Source organism: Thermobia domestica, chromosome 1 (genome assembly GCF_964235325.1).
Source record: "Thermobia domestica chromosome 1, izTheDome1.hap1.1, whole genome shotgun sequence".
NCBI classification, from domain to species: Eukaryota; Metazoa; Arthropoda; class Insecta; order Zygentoma; family Lepismatidae; genus Thermobia; species Thermobia domestica.
This window is the reverse complement of record NC_137454.1, coordinates 28,994,701-29,011,090: the sequence shown is the minus strand read 5'-3', so window position 1 is coordinate 29,011,090 and position 16,390 is coordinate 28,994,701. Positions and strand designations below refer to the sequence as shown.

General features: G+C 38.2%; 1 protein-coding gene across 3 annotated transcripts in view; it reads left to right on the top strand.

The window, feature by feature from the left end:
* Window positions 1-16,390, top strand: part of LOC145684067 (uncharacterized) — a 457,866-nt gene that overhangs the window by 326,336 nt on the left and 115,140 nt on the right. The window lies entirely within an intron of this gene.

The following is a 16,390-nucleotide window of genomic DNA, read 5'->3' as shown; positions in this document are numbered from 1 at the left end:
CTTTAAGTAGAGATATAACATTTTCTATTAATTAACCTTTAATCAGTGAAAAGAGGTGCAGTAGAAGTCTGAATTGGAATTTCAGTTTACGGTTTCTCTCAGTACTAAGGCTGTATGAGATGTGGACTTCCAGCTTAACGTGAATCCGAATCACATGAGGTCTAACCGTAAATCGAACGGGGATTTCTCATGCCAAAAACATGGACTTTATCCAGGAAGGAGCTTCGAAAATAGCATTCATATCGTATGGGCAAAGCCGTCGATGAGATACAATTGAACCGACTAACGAAGTATATTTGCACCCATTTTTTCTAAGGCCAATTTATGTTGCTAGTCAACAACAATATTAGGAAAGAATGAGGAACGAATTCGACCAGAGGGTATATTTAAACATTCTTGCAAGTACCTGATAAAACTGAAAAAGACAAGAAATATCACAGAAAAATGGCTGGCTATAGAATTCGAACCGGAGACACTTCGATGGCGATGCATGAACGATAAGTTTTTTTTTTAAGTTCCACAAAGCCAGAATCTTAAATCAAAAGTCTACGTAATGTAGTTTCAACAGGAATAGGAACACAGAAACGTCGAGGACAAAAATACCCATGCTTGTTTCGTGGGACTCTGATCTCCGAAGAGTTTCGTTTTACGCTCGTCAGCCTAATGTCTCTACTATTACACTCACAAAATAACTAGTTGCCCCCCGCGGTGGGCTCGAACCACTAACCTTGAAATTAGCCGAATGTGCTAGCCAATTACGCCACGGAGACTCGCTAACACCTAATCAACGCGCGGTCGCTAAATTTATCTGCCAAAATGAATGTTCTAGTAAAGCGTGAGGTATAGATACTTGAAGTAAAACACCTATAGAGTTTCAAATTAGTTCGGATTTTTCAACACTCATAGCTATGCGGTAACGGTATTAACCGTTCATTTCCAACTGAAATGGCCCTGCATCGATCCTGGATTCGATTCCTGGTAGAGACATTCGACGTAAAAGATGTAACAGCTTTTTCAAACCAGCCATCCGGAGTGAGATTTTCCCTTGGTTTTCCTCATTTGCACTAGGCAAACTACCTAACATGCAGACCGCCGCAGGCCTACTCGTTCCTTCCCCATACCTTTTTTCCGTCCACAGATAGAGTGGTTGCCGAGGGAATCCTCATACGTAAGTTCTTAAAGACACAGGTGTCGGTAATGCAGATAAATATTTATAAATAAAAATTTCCAACTGGATGCCCTGTGACGTCACAGATTCCTGGCCCCATTCGTAGTAAATCTCAGGAACAGTACGAGGAGCAGACAAGAAGCCTGACGTTGACAAAAGCAGTGGTACCAGATACACTACTCGTGGATCCGTGACTATTCACACACTGCTAACATTTCTTTATTCGGTTCTCCCATCTCGTCTCTTCCCTTCTTTTGCTCTGCACATTGCTCTCTGCCGTTTCTCCGATCGTAAGAATTTACTTCAACGTCATATATTGGTCAATTGGCCATGAATGTATTAACCAAGTCAGAAATCATTGACTTTGCAGGAGTTATAAAGTGTGGTAATAAGTTTGGGAATCCATGCGCATTGACTGTCGTATTGTAAACTCATAGATTCATCCACAGTACACGAACGGTGCATGAATGCTAACGTGCCTGCTTCCCTGTGTTCGATTTCCTGTGGGAGTATCTTCTTGCCTCCGATACAAATATAAGTAATGTGGTTCGGATCTCACTTTAAAGAGTAAGTTTAATTCAGTGTTGAAAAAGAACGTTAATCTTCAGTGAACAAACAAATACACAAACTAAAGTTATTTCTTAAAATATCCTAAAGTGGGTTTCTATTAATTCTTTTCACTGATTTAGTTCTTATTATATTTACTAACTCTCTTGATGTTCAGTAGGATTAATATAAATCTCGATTGTAAGTAAATACTGTTTATGAATATATGAAACACAATAAGCCGTCCGCAATCTCTAGCCATGACCAAAATAGATATAATATTACAATGGAGTGCAAAACTTAAGGACGACTCGTAGATAAAGTAACATAAACTATTGCATAGTCGATGGAAATGAATAGAAGCGCGGAAGCATATTGCAGAGGTCTCTCACACGTGAACGAGGCGTGAGATATTGGATGGTGTGACGTTAGAGTGACCGTAGCGCCGAATGAGTCTGGTTTTCCAAAACGAAGCAGTTAAATAAAAGGAAGGAGACGTTGTGTGTCAGTCAGAAAACTTTTTAGGTGAATTGTGATTCACAGTTCACAATGGCCCAGAGACAACAATTGGGTGACTTCACGCGAGGAAGAATCATTGGGAAACTGGAAGGACGAATGTGACGAGTATGGTCCAGAAGATTGGTGTTAGCCCACAGGATTGTTTCACGTACACTCATGTCCAAAATTATTGTCTCATGTCTCTGAATATGTTGTTGTAGGAATATAATTTGATAACGAATTCGCCTGGTATTTCTTATAATGTTAGTATGTGTAAATCGGCAAAGACATGTATGTGGCAAATTTCATGTCAAAAGAGCAGTAAATAAGAACAATAAAACGAAAATAAAACTTTCTTGTCCATTTAGCAATATTTTGTTCTACTCATTCTAATTTTTGTATTTATAATTCTTTTCCTATGAAATTTACAAGTATTTTTCTATACATTTTCCGATTATACACATTGTATCAGTATGAAAAGTACTCTGCGAAATCATTATCAAATTATTGGACATGAGTGTACATGAGGAGCATTCCGAAGCACATGCAATGCTGTGCGAAGGAGAGGTGGTGGTTGATCACAGCCAACTACATCAGAAGACGATGGCTACATTGTGAAACAGATATAATGGGACCGACGTCAAACAGTGAGTGCAATTACAAATACATCTAAGAGGACTGCAAATCACCCAATCACAGGCTCTACAGTGGCATATTGACTGCATAGGGATGCTCTCTTTGCCCGACAGCCATTACATTAATTATGTACATTCCATTGATACCTGTATATCGGTGGCACCGTTTGCGGTGGTCCCAAGAACATCAGGACTGGACTGAAGAGTAGCAAGGACGCGTTCTCTTCTCCAATTATAGCAGACTCAGTCTAACTAGTAATTATGGATAGTAAGACTATTCATGGCTTTGGATTAATTGTTTTAACAAAAGAAACACTGACCAAAGCTTAAAACTTTACTTTATTTTAAATTATAATTTGTAACTGTTTCGGATAAATATGTCATATATAGGAGAGACAGGAAAGAGAATGAAAGAAAGGATAAAACAACATGAAGATGATGTTAGGAAGAAAAAAGATACCAATGCCATATACAAACATGTTAAGGAGACGAATCACGCAATTAATTGGGATAAGACGGAAGTATTGGAGATGGAGAAAAGAATGATAATAAGGAAGTGGAAAGAAGCGGATTGGATAAAGAAGGTAGGAAGAGATAAACTGATGAACTGGACAGGGGGCTTACCAATTAATGAATCATGGCAAGGAAGTTTGAATAACATAGAGAAAAAATAAATAAATAAATAAATAAATAAAAATTTAAAAAAAATAAAAATAAAAATAAAAGGCCCTTATAAGAACCAAAAATAAAGGAAGTGATTAAATGGAAAGTGAACACGAAGACTTATAGGATGTGCTGAAGGCCTCGGTAAATAAGAAAAATAAATAAATAAATAAAAATAAAAAAGTACAACAATGACTCTATATATGACTGTTAAAAGAATTTAAATTTTTTTTATAACAATGAATATATATATGAAGGTTAAAGAATTTAAACTCTGTTATAACAACATTTATATTCTGTATTTTCATTAATTTCGATCGTGTCTGAAGAAGGATATGCTAGATATCCGAAACAGTTACAAATTATAATTTAAAATAAAGTTTTAAGCTTTGGTCAGTGTTTCTTTTGTTAAAATAATTATGGATGTACACTCATCTGATGAGAGGTAGGAATATACAATGAGCATGAGGAACATTGTTGTTTCACATACATGAGGAGCATTTTGATAGTCCGGTATTATTGTGTAGAGAGGCATAATGTTGCATGGGCATACCGACCTCCCAAATTTTAAACACAGTACGCTCAGGCCCGAATCCAGGGGGTCTAAGGGGGCCGGGTCTCCCCTAAATTTTTACTGGCCGCTCCTAAAATGTTCATGGTAGGCTTGCAAGTGAACTATAATATAGTGATGAACTATAATGTGGTTGGATCGGGCCCCCCAAACTTCGACCGCCCCCCCTAAATTTTTGGGCTGGCTACGGGCCTGAGTACGCTCACAGTTCAATGTTATTTTGATACTGTAGCACATCTCGACGTGTGTTTTATCAGAGGTTTAATCGGTCTCAGCTTCCTTTTTACGGATGATAATGAGCGACTGCATCGAACAGCGCAGGTGGTGGAGTTCTTGGAACGAGAGCATATTCAGTCAATGGACTGGACTGCCTGCTCGCCCGGCTTAAACCTCATAAAGCACGTTTGAGATGCTATGGGGAGACGTCTTGCAACATGTCCAGATGCACGAAGAGCCATCCAGCAGTTGTCAACAGCGCTGGTGTAGTAATGGAACTCCATACCAGACAACACATAACCAACTTTGTGCAACATGGAAGCATGTTGCATAGTATTCATTGCTATCCGTGGTGATCACTTTTTCATTGGCCATTTCACTCCTTTTGTAATGTGAGAGGGGGTGTCATTATGAGTTGCCATGCTCTCAGTGTAGTTTATTACCTCTGTATGAAAGTGCCATTCGCGTATTTCTTTCTTTGTTTCCTATATCACATACTCCATTACTTGCTGTGTATGGTTGAAGCTTCACCAATCTGTGTCACTTCGGAGTGACACAGCATGCGAAGCTTTCTTTCGTCCTCAAGTTTTGCACCAGAATTTTACTATTTTATATCTATTATCTGTAAGAGACTCGCATCTCCCGAAAAAAAAAAAAAAATGTATGGCTATACTGAGACTGTATGAATATTCAAATCCTCATACACTCATTTTATACAAAGACGAATTTCAATCTAAATCTGTATGAATATTTCAGGCCCATCTACTTATTTTATAGACAAATTTCAACCTGATGCTCTATAAATAATCCGACTCATATACTCATTGTATGAAGAGCTAAATTTATATATTTGTTCTTCACCCTATAATCATGAATATATATAATCATGAATACCGAATGCTACTTTATGATTAATTAGTTGTGACATAATAATAAAAATTAATAATAAAAAACTATGTCCATTATTTATAGCATACGGAATTATTATATAAAAATACGTTTGTAATTTCTACTTGAGGCTGTGTGAATATTTCAAACCTCATACACTTTTGCCTTTATATAGAGATAAGTTTCAGCCTTTTACTTCGTCATTTTCATAACCCTTTCTAACCATTCCATATATACTGACAATATAACAATATTTTTCTATTTCCTGCAAGTGTTAATTAGTCCTTATTAATTATTTCAGTTGTTGTTTGATGTGACTGTAAATTATTTATTGAGCGAAACGACCATTTGTGAGTGGGGAGGAAACTGCATACAGAACACAGATAGCATCAAAAACAAACTGGGGTATTTATATAAAGTGAAGATGTGATACGCGATTCTATGTTAAATATTTTATTTTATTTTATTTTATTTTAGGTTTTGACTTGTTTATTTGTACTGAAAACAAGAAAAATCAAGTTAAAATATCTAACGGAAATAAATAAATGTACACATTATAAATGAGCAAATAAATACTTACGTTTATCTAATATCTGACTGACATCTAAAGATCATTCGAGACACTTTCCTATGTAATTTGCATACTGATCCTTTTCTTGTTTTGGGGGTTACGATGGCTCAGTGATAGAGCGCTTACCTCTGGTGCTTGGGGCCCCTGGTTCGATCTTTGACCAAGTAAGTTTGTGGTGGACAACATTGTGTTCGTGGGTTTTCTCGGATTACTCCTGTCTCCTTCCACTTTCTCATTTCAAAAATTCTTCGATTATCATTCACTTGCTTTAATTAGGGATGCGTTCGAGTCGAGTCGAGTCGAGATTTAAGCCTGTCTCGACTCGACTCGAGAAAATGTTGTCTCGACTCGTGTCTCGACTCGAAAATATGTTGCTGTCTCGACTCGTGTCTCGACTCGACAGTCTCTGTCTCGACTCGACTCGAATTTGAGTCGAGACGTCTCGAAATTCGAGTCGAGACAAAATATACGAGTTAAAATATACACACACATCAGCCAGACCGTTATGACTACCTACCTAATTGTTAGTATATCCACCTTTTGGCATGAATAACAACGGCAGCGGGTTTTGGCATGGTCTCAATGTTCCTCGGTGGGTCGCTGGAGAGAGTTGGCACCACATGTGCACACACAGGTCATCTAATTCCCGTAAATTCCGGGGAGGGGGTGATGCACCCTCACGTCACGTTCAATTACATCCCAGACGTGATCGATTGGGTTCAGATCCGGAGAGTTTGGGGTCCAGCACATCACTTGGAACTCGCTCCTGTGTTCCTCGAACCACTCCATCACACTCCTGGCCTTGCGACATGGTGCATTATCTTGTCGAAAAATGCCACTACCGATGGGAAACATGGCCGTCATGAAGGGGTGTACGTAGTCTGCAAGCAGCGTGCGATTCCTCGGCCGTCATGGTGCCTTGCTCAAGCTCCACTAGACACATGGATGCTCACCTGAATGTTCCCCAAATAATAATTAAGCCGCAGCCAGTTTGTCTCCGTCCCGCAGTACAGATGTCAAAGAGCTGTTCCCTATGAACACTACGGATTCGCACAATCACATCGTCATGATGAAGAAGATATCGGGATTCATCAGACAATGCAACGCTCTGCCATTGTGCCAAGGTCTAGTGGCGATGGTCACGTGTTCATTTTAGTTATAGTTGCCGATGTCGTGGTGTTAAAATTCGCCATCGTTAGGAGTGTGTGTTCAGACTAGTGTTGTGAAGGCCTGTGAAAAAAAAACGGAAATTTTGGGTTAAAAAAACAGTTTTTTTACTGTTTTTCCGAGCTGGGGAAAAAACGGAAAATTTGGGTATTATCAGAATCATCAATTAACCACAGAATCATTTTAGTTAATATGTTAAATCAAACATATATTTCATAGAGATATCTTCATTGTTCTATGTAAAATTCCGGAAATTTTGAAACCATTAGAAAAAATAGTTTGTTCGGAAATATTGGCAAAAACAGGAAAATGTAGTTTAAAAACTATTTGTTAGCCTGAAGCTAGTAATCTTACTTGCTGTAACATGTCTGCAACATATACAGTGGGAAGTCGAAAATCCGAACTAATTGGAACCACAGGTATTCGGATTTTCAAATTGTTCGGATTTTCGAAAATGACCAAGAAAATGCCATTTAGGCTTACATACTGTACGGTATGTTCTTCTATCGATACAGTGGTTATTCAGTACATATAGTAATTACAATCCTACCGTACGTAAGGCTACTTACATTTAATGTTTTTGAAGAACTTGCTTGTACTCTAAATAACACTGTTCTTGTAAGTCACACTTAAAATTTATAGGCCTAAGAAAAAATAAAAATAAAAATACATGACAAACAATTACATATAAATGAACTTTTGTAAAAACACTGACTTCACATAACGTCGATGGATAAGCTATTGTTTGTTTATCGCTAGCGTTAAGACAAAATGTAAAAAGCTTCTAGGGACCGCATTCGGATTTTTGACGTTAGGATTATCGACGTCCTACTGTATATACAATGTATTTCGCTAACGGAAAAATACTTAAAGCAACAGGTTTTAATTCTACTTTACACACATATACCGCACAAGTGAGTAAATTTGAGCAGCGAGAAATATATTAAATGAAACTTCCGTTAGTTATTATCAAGACTAGCAGAATATCCATTCTTCGCACGGGGAGAATACGTTTCATTTTGGACACAAAGGGCACCAAAACTGTCACTAATGAACTTGTGGAGCCCCAAAACTATGAATTTGACATTAATATCGATAATTTTCAATTATCTTTACATGTCATCATCCTCCTTAGAGTACTAATGGGGCTGAATTTGTGGATTTAAACGGCATCTTCTGCTCATCTCAGCGAGTATGGATGTATGGATTCGAGGCCATTTTCGATCATGTATATATATATATATATATATATATATATATATATATATATATATATATATATATATATATATATATATATATATATATATATATATATACAGAGGCGGATCCAAGGGGGCTACAGCCCCCCCCCCCCTTCACACTCAAGTATACATTGCATAAAATGGGCTTCAATCCTGCTTTACACTGGATAAAACTGCAAACTATGGTTTAGCCCCTCCCTTGATCATATCCTGAATCTGCCACTATATATATATATATATATATATATATATATATATATATATATATATATATATATATACTGTATATAATGCTCAAAAAAATTAGGGGTTCAGCTGAAATATCACACAAGACCTTAAGATAGTGTATGAATAAGCTTGTGTTTGACTCATATATATCATACAAGAAGGAATGCTTTAAGATACACTAGAAAAATGGGACACATACTGGTGTTGGGGCACGGAAAACCTTGTTCACATGGCTCATGACACAAGACGGTTATGTGTGCACCTCTCGAACTGCCCATAAACAGGCAAAGCAACAACACTGATTGTTCCTTAATATGTCATATGATCACTTCGAATAGCCAACAGAGCCTCGCACCTGCGTGGCATGGATTCAATCAGATTATCGATGAGTTCTTGGAGGATGTTGTGCCACTCATCCAGAAGAGCGACTTCCAGCTCTGGAATGGTTGTTGGATTTACTGTCCTAGCGGCAATTCGTCTGCCAAGCATATCCCAGACATGCTCAACTGGAACGAGATCCGGAGAGCATGCTAGCCACTTCATCCGAGCGATACCCTCAGCATCTCATCCACTAACCGAGCTCTGTGAGGACGAGTATTGTCATCCATAAAAAGGAACGAATCGCCAATGGCACCAGCATAAGGAAGAACAAGAGTTTTCATGATCTCATCCCTATATCTGAGAGCCGTCAAAGAGCCATTTCGGATGATGTGGAGCTCAGTACGCTCACCAATGCTGATTCCTGCCTACACCATCAGTCCACCACTATGATACTGGGATCTTTCTCGCACAAACATGGGATTGTGTCGTGTTCCACACTCTCTCCAGATGAAAACACGTCGATTATTAGGCTCTACACGGAATCGAGACTCGTCAGAGAACAAAACATTGCCCCATTCATTGCGTCCCCACCCACGATGTTCCTCCGCCTACGCTCTTCGATCAATACGGTGTCGTGCAGTTAATGGGACACACACCACAGGCCTACGTGCGTAGATACCACCTTCTCGAAGGCGATTGCGGACCGTTTGAGTAGATATTATGCGTCCTGTTGTTGTTCGGAAGGCTCGCGGTAGCAGAGTTGTATTCTGGTTTCGACGGGCTGTTAACAACAGATAACGATCGTCTCTGGCTTTAGTTGCTGGTGGACGGCCCTGTCCTTGTCTTCTTCGAACACTTCCAGTTGTTTGAAATCGATTCCACAATCGGGAAATCACACTTTGTGCCACTCCTATGGCATGTGCCACCTCCCGCCATGATTGACCAGCTTCCAACCTCATTGGGGGCCGCGGTGGCTCAGTGGTAGAGCGTTCACCTCTGGTGCTTGGGGTCCCGGGTTCGATCCCAGCCCCTGCCAAGTGAACTTTGTGGTGTACAAACACCGTGTGCGTGGGTTTTCTCGGGGTTGTCCCGTTTCCTCCCGCTTTCTTCATTCCACCCTTTCACTCATCTCTCATCATCACCGTCTCCTTTAGCCTAACCGGCATAACCGTGGGACGTAGAAACTTAAAGATTTTTCCCGGTCCGCATACAATTATAGCTGAATTTGCATATCATCGCTAATGGAATTGTCACCATTGATTTCAGCGACCGCGAAAACTATGAATTCGACAGTAATATCGGCCATTTTCTACCACTTTTACATGTCACTGTAAGCGCCCCCTGAGACCTCCTGGTCCGAATTAAAAAAAAAAAGATTCGTCTTGATCTGGGGCCTGGGCCAGGGTACCGCTGACTAAAATTTGGTAACTCTCGGTCCACTCGTCTGGTCCCCAGGCCGCATACAAACAGACAAACACAAACAAACTATTTATTTTATATATATTAGACTAGATAGATTCTTGCAAATTATGCCAGATTTTCATATTATCTTTCCGAACTAATTTTAAAGACCCGCTCCTACTTATCTTTATATATATACGCAGTATCTCTATATTTATATCTATCTACATCTATATATGTATATAACAAACGTAGGAATTACACCATCAATAACGCTCCTGGAGGACCCCTTTCTCAAAAAAAAAAAAAAAAATGCTGGGGAAACACTTGTAGAAACTTCATTTTTCGTGCCAGACGATTACCGAGACATGGTGAACAAAAAAAAAAAAAAAAAAAAAGCGATCGAATTAAAAAAAAAAGTTCTCCATAATAGTATTCACTGAGAATATTGTTATAAAATTTAAATTTTATGGGTAAATCAGTAGACTTTGAATACATCCACATCGTATCCACTAAGTTACGAAATTGTGTACCTCCAGACATGGGCGGCCGAAGAAAATTTTCTAGGGGGAGATCTTCAATGTTTGCTATATTAGTCTGGCATTTAATGTGCATGATTTGTTATATTACGTGTACATTTTCGTGAGACAGGGAGGTTCATTCTTATCAAACACGGAGATTATGAAGGAGCAAATCTACTGTACAAAATATAATAAAAACATCTCTTTCGGATTTCTATCATCCCGCAGTCCAAACCCGAGACGGAAACATAAGAGATAGGCTTTTTGTTTTTAAACAAGATAACGTGCCTAGCGAATGCTTTACATTGTGAAGATTATATTAGTGAAAATTAAACGAATATAATTTTACAACTTAATATACATATCACTAAATGTTGAGCTCCCCGTTGCTATATGGTTAGCGTATGCGCCTTTCTCGAACGAGGTTTGATTCATGGTAGGAGCTCATGTGTTTCAAATCCGACTTTAAACTGTACGTTCACGTCTTGTAGAGCTTTGCTCCTGAAAACGACGCTAAACTATAATCTAATTTAATATTACTAAATGTTAAAAAATAATGACTTACCAAGGTGACGTCAATTTGGCAGTCATCAAATCCATTTTATACTTTCACTTAATCCAGTGGATATTAATATAACAATTACAAGACACACGTCATCATCTTCTCATGTATCTGCATTATTTGATTCATCCATAGATTTGTTATTTGTACGCATCATTCATTTTTGCATTTTCGGGAATGTTCAGGGTTCTTTCTTCATTTAAAGAGTCGGTTCTCTGTATTGGAAAGAGAATCAGGGGAAGAAATATATACAAAACATGCCGCTTCCGACGCAGCACTGAAGCATTTCTTTTAGCGGTCATACCCCCCTCCCCTCTGAAGTTGTAAAGTGAGAAGGGACAGAAACATCCCAGACACTCAGGGTTCAGTTGACAATAATAAAACTATGGGTAAGTAAACGTCTTGTACAGAGTCACGTTTTGCTTATTTTTGAACATTTCTGTGAAATCAACAATACAACAGCGGAAATACTAACTGGTTTTATTACTCCAACCATCGCTTCAACTAAGTGCGTTTGCACACGGCAACGATAATATCGGTGGAACCACCGATAATGTCGGCGGTGAAATCGACTTCAATGTATTCAAATCGTAGCTTGCACACGCCACCGATATTATCGGCCGATCCTCCGACATGCAGATGCTGTCGGCGAAGCCCCCGATACTGTCGGCGGTATCGCCGACACCGATTTTGTCGGGGGCAGTGTTTTCTTATGATTGGATGCACACGCCACCGATAATGTCGGCCGGCCAGCGGATCAGATGAAGAGAGTGAGTGACAAGGCGCTGTGTATTTTTGTTTCGTTTCTTGTCTTTGGAATTTTGTTGTTTCCATTTTTTCTATTACAATTGTATAATATTATTATTATTATCTTGTCCTATAAACAACTTCGGAACAGCTTATTATTTTTTTACAGTCTCTGTTTTGGAGTAGCTAATTCCTTTTATTAAATAAATATAAAATGTGGGAAGTCTGAAGAGTACTGGTTTCCCTCTAAATAGTTATTACCAAATAGAATATAGGAAATTTAGATAACCAATTTCTTGATTATTTTCCACTCCTTTTTTTATTTTTGTTCTTTCTCTCTCTCTCACACACACACACACTCTCTTTGATGGTATATTTTTTAATCTATTAATGCTTTTAAATTTTAATACATTCTGGAAATTAATTTAAGCATAATTTTCAAAGTTTGATACAGTGTGAACATAAGCATATGGAAAAATCCTGATTATTATTACTTTCTTTTATTTTCATCAGAATTGTGTGCAGACCACTTTTCCCGGTTCCACTCAATAAGCAATGATTGAATAGAATATTTGTTGACAAGTCAAAGTAGAATTATTATTATTTTGAAACGAAACCAGCACAATCAAACACTCTTTCTAAAGCTCCAAAGACAAGTTACTCATTTGGCATTTTCTTGATTGTGATCTCAATAATAGGGGTGTGACTTCATGCTTCACTTGTTGCAGATTTTTTCTCTCATTTCCAAAACTATTCCAAATCCCCCCTTTTAAAAAATAATTTGTGGAATGGCAATTGAAAACAAAGACCAAAGCTATGTATCCAAGTTTTCCCTCTCCCCTTTGTACCGGGATCGACCCCCTGATAGAGTTCTGCAGTTTAACTACAGTGACTGAATGAAAAGGTTGTGTATTATTGCATTCGTATCTTTCTAGTTTTGCTTAGATTTTTAGAGATGGCAGGAATTTTTCCATTCGATATTTTAACTTATTGAACTTGTGGAATGTAGACCTTGCATATGGGATAAGATAACAGACTCTTTCAAAGACAGAATTGAAAAGCAAAAAGTATGGCGAAAAGTTTATGCAAGCCTTGCCCAGGATTTTGAGTTCATGGACAAAAAGAAACGAGAAAATACAGGTATGTATGCAACAGCGCAAATCTGTCTTCAACATTGGGGGGACGGGTAAGATCGTTCCCATATTATATATATAGCGATGTTCAAACTATTTATGTAGTCGAGAAACAATGCTGTGGAGGATCAGGGGAGCAGAGTTGTCTTCAACATTGGGAGGCGGGCAGATTTCAGGCTTATTCTGAGTGGACATTAATTTCATCTCATTTTCCTTTCTGGCGATCGCACACAATCAAATTTCTTTCCCAAAAAACACAATTCAAATCGGATTATTGGGGGGGACAATCTCCCCAGTTCCAAGATTGGAGGGGACATGTCCCCTTCATCCCCCCGGGATTTGCGTCAGTGTATGTATGGAGCAATGTAAAACAGAATTACTAATTCGAATCTTATCATTTAATCTATTATGGCATTAATGTTAATTGCATGGAAAACAATATAATATGCATACAATATATAGCAGTGTTCCAACAAAAATTAAAACTAATATAGTTTGCAATGTATAGCAGCATCAATTCTCATCGAAACGAAAATGACATGTTTACAGCATCTATTTAAAACGGCAGTTAAATGTAAACATGTTTAGGCTATTTTTTCTAAGTTTTGTACCGTCCTCCACACCTCTTCAGAACAGTTTTTGTAGTCCTTGTTTTAAAAATTGTTTTCATATATGGAGATTTTTTGTGTGTCGCTTACTTCGCTCATCACCGACAACGATATTGTCGGGGCTTCCACCGATATTGTCGGCGACGTGTGCAAAGTACGCCGACACCGACACCGATATTATCGGGGCTTCCTCCGATATTATCGTTGCCGTGTGCAAACGCACTAAGGGTCATTCCCAACGCTCAGTGAGCCATCTAAATTTTCGTTCTTTTTCTGTTCTCCAGAGGAAAGAATGAGATTTTGCCAAGATGCTAAAGTCAAGATGCTAGATGCTGGATGGGAGTGAATTATGCTAGATCTAGCACCAAGATGCTAGATATGGCTTCACTGGCGGGCTTCGATATCTACAGAACTTTCTGCCAAAGCATACAAAAAAACACAAAGCACAATAGTTTCGATAACATCTGTGTGGTCCTTCGGTAGGCTACACATCCGGTAAGAAGCTCAATCCAAAGAGTAGCTTGCACTGCACCCGTAGCCGGCTAACAAAAGACTCGTAGCCGGCTTGTATAGATAATTGAGTTCAAATTTTCAAGTATCCATTTACTGAATGCCCATATCGTGTATGCATGCATTTGCATGCATTATTTAATAAGTAAATAAAGTACACACACAATTAATTATGTCAGTGATAAACGGTGTTTATTGAAAAAAAACTCTCCAAACAATGAAGATTAATCTTAAACTGGAGAAATGGTTATCCTTCGTTTTCATTATCATTTGGCCATGAAACAAACGCCTGACAGATATACAACTCCTATATACAACTATGTGATGTTGAAATAACTCGTAGGGTATGATGCTTTACTTTTTCAAAAATTTCAGTACTTCTAGTGAAATGATATCTTTAGTTTTACGTCCCACTTTTATGCCGGTTAGGCTAAAGGAGACGGTGATGATGAGAAATGAATGAAATGGTGGAATGAAGAAAGTGGGAGGAAACGGGAGAACCCCGAGAAAACCCACGAGCATGGTGTTTGTCCACCACAAAGTCCACACGGCGCGATCTGGGATCAAACCAGGGACCCCATGCACCGGAGGTGAACGTCCTACCACTGAGCCACCGCGCCCCCACAGTACTTCTTGTGTACCCCTATAAATGCAATAAAGAACTAATGGCCATGTTTTTTTTCTTTTTTTTTTTTTTACAAAAATATTCAATTAGAACTGGACAATTTACATAAAATTTGGAATCGACAAATGAAAACGGCACGTTTCTAGCACTTGTGGGTTCGAGGTCTCATTGTTGAAAGGATTGGAGACAAACATATAAACTTTTCTGTGAGGAAAAACATATACGCGTAAATCTAGTATTTTAATATATAGATAATAATTGGAATAATTTTATTTTCGAGTGCTATTTTTTAATATTCGCAATATTGAAATTTTTGAACTTAAATTTTTCCCGTGTTTGAAAAAAAAATATATCATTACTAGTAAAATTAACCTAATACAAACATATTTATTTTTTTCAATTTTTTCAGAAAATCGAAAAAAGCGTTTTTTTTAAAAAAAAAAACAGGTTCACAATTTCCGGAAATTTGACAAAACTAGTTCAGATACACTTGTACTTTGCCCAGCATTAAACTCTGATCTTAGTTCCGACGCACTTCGCCGCCTGTTCTGTTTTACCAATCTGCCCAGACTAGAACGTTCGACATCTGTAATGAGGTGGGGGCACCCAACCCCTCGACATTTGGACGTCTTTTTCCCTTGGTTTCGCCACTTGCTGAAGACAATCACCACAGCACTCCTCGAACACCTGACAAGTCCTGCAGTTTCCGAAATACTCGTGCCGAGTGTTTCTGAGCGAGCACTTTCTTCAAAATAATATTAAAAATTATAGAAAAATTTTCGAGACATTCGAGTCGAGTCGAGATTTTTAGCAGCTGTCTCGACTCGACTCGAGTCTCGACTCGAAAATTCGAGTCGAGAAATACGTTTGTCTCGACTCGTTTCGAATTTTACAAAGTGTGTCTCGACTCGAATCTCGACTCGAATTCGAGTCGAGTCGAGTCGAGATTCGAGACATGTCTCGACTCGTGCGCATCCCTAGCTTTAATCATCGTCTCCCTTAGCCTAACGCACGGAATTGTGGGACGTTAAATTCAAAGATTTCATTTCATTTTTGGATCAAAAGATCCAATATATTTCAGGCATTTTTTTTTTTTTTGTAGGCCTTATATCTGGAGTACTACATACAGTGTAGCCAAACCTAAACTATCAGTTAACTCAGTATAATGTGCTTATTCCGTTAAAAAAAAAAATGCGAAAACTCAATTTAGGGGCCGCTCAAAAATTGTGTGGCCCCCGTCCAAAAACTAGTATTGACAAGATCACAATCTTTTTTTACCATTCCTAAAATTCTTGGCCAAGATCTCAATATTTTCATCCATTTTTCTTTTTTTCATAATTCCTAAAATTCTTCTTTTCGTGTTTCGTTGAGATTGTTCCCTTGTTTAAGTTGTTAGTTAATTATCGTATAATTTTTAAGTCACTCTAAATGACTGAGCGCCTGCCTTTTAATTGTGTTTTCTCCATTGCTTTTAATCCCAGACGGAAATTTTGTTTGATTTATTAAAGAGAGAAAATTCTGCCTTTGAACTTAGTTTTCACTTTTCAAATTATACTGAATTTACATT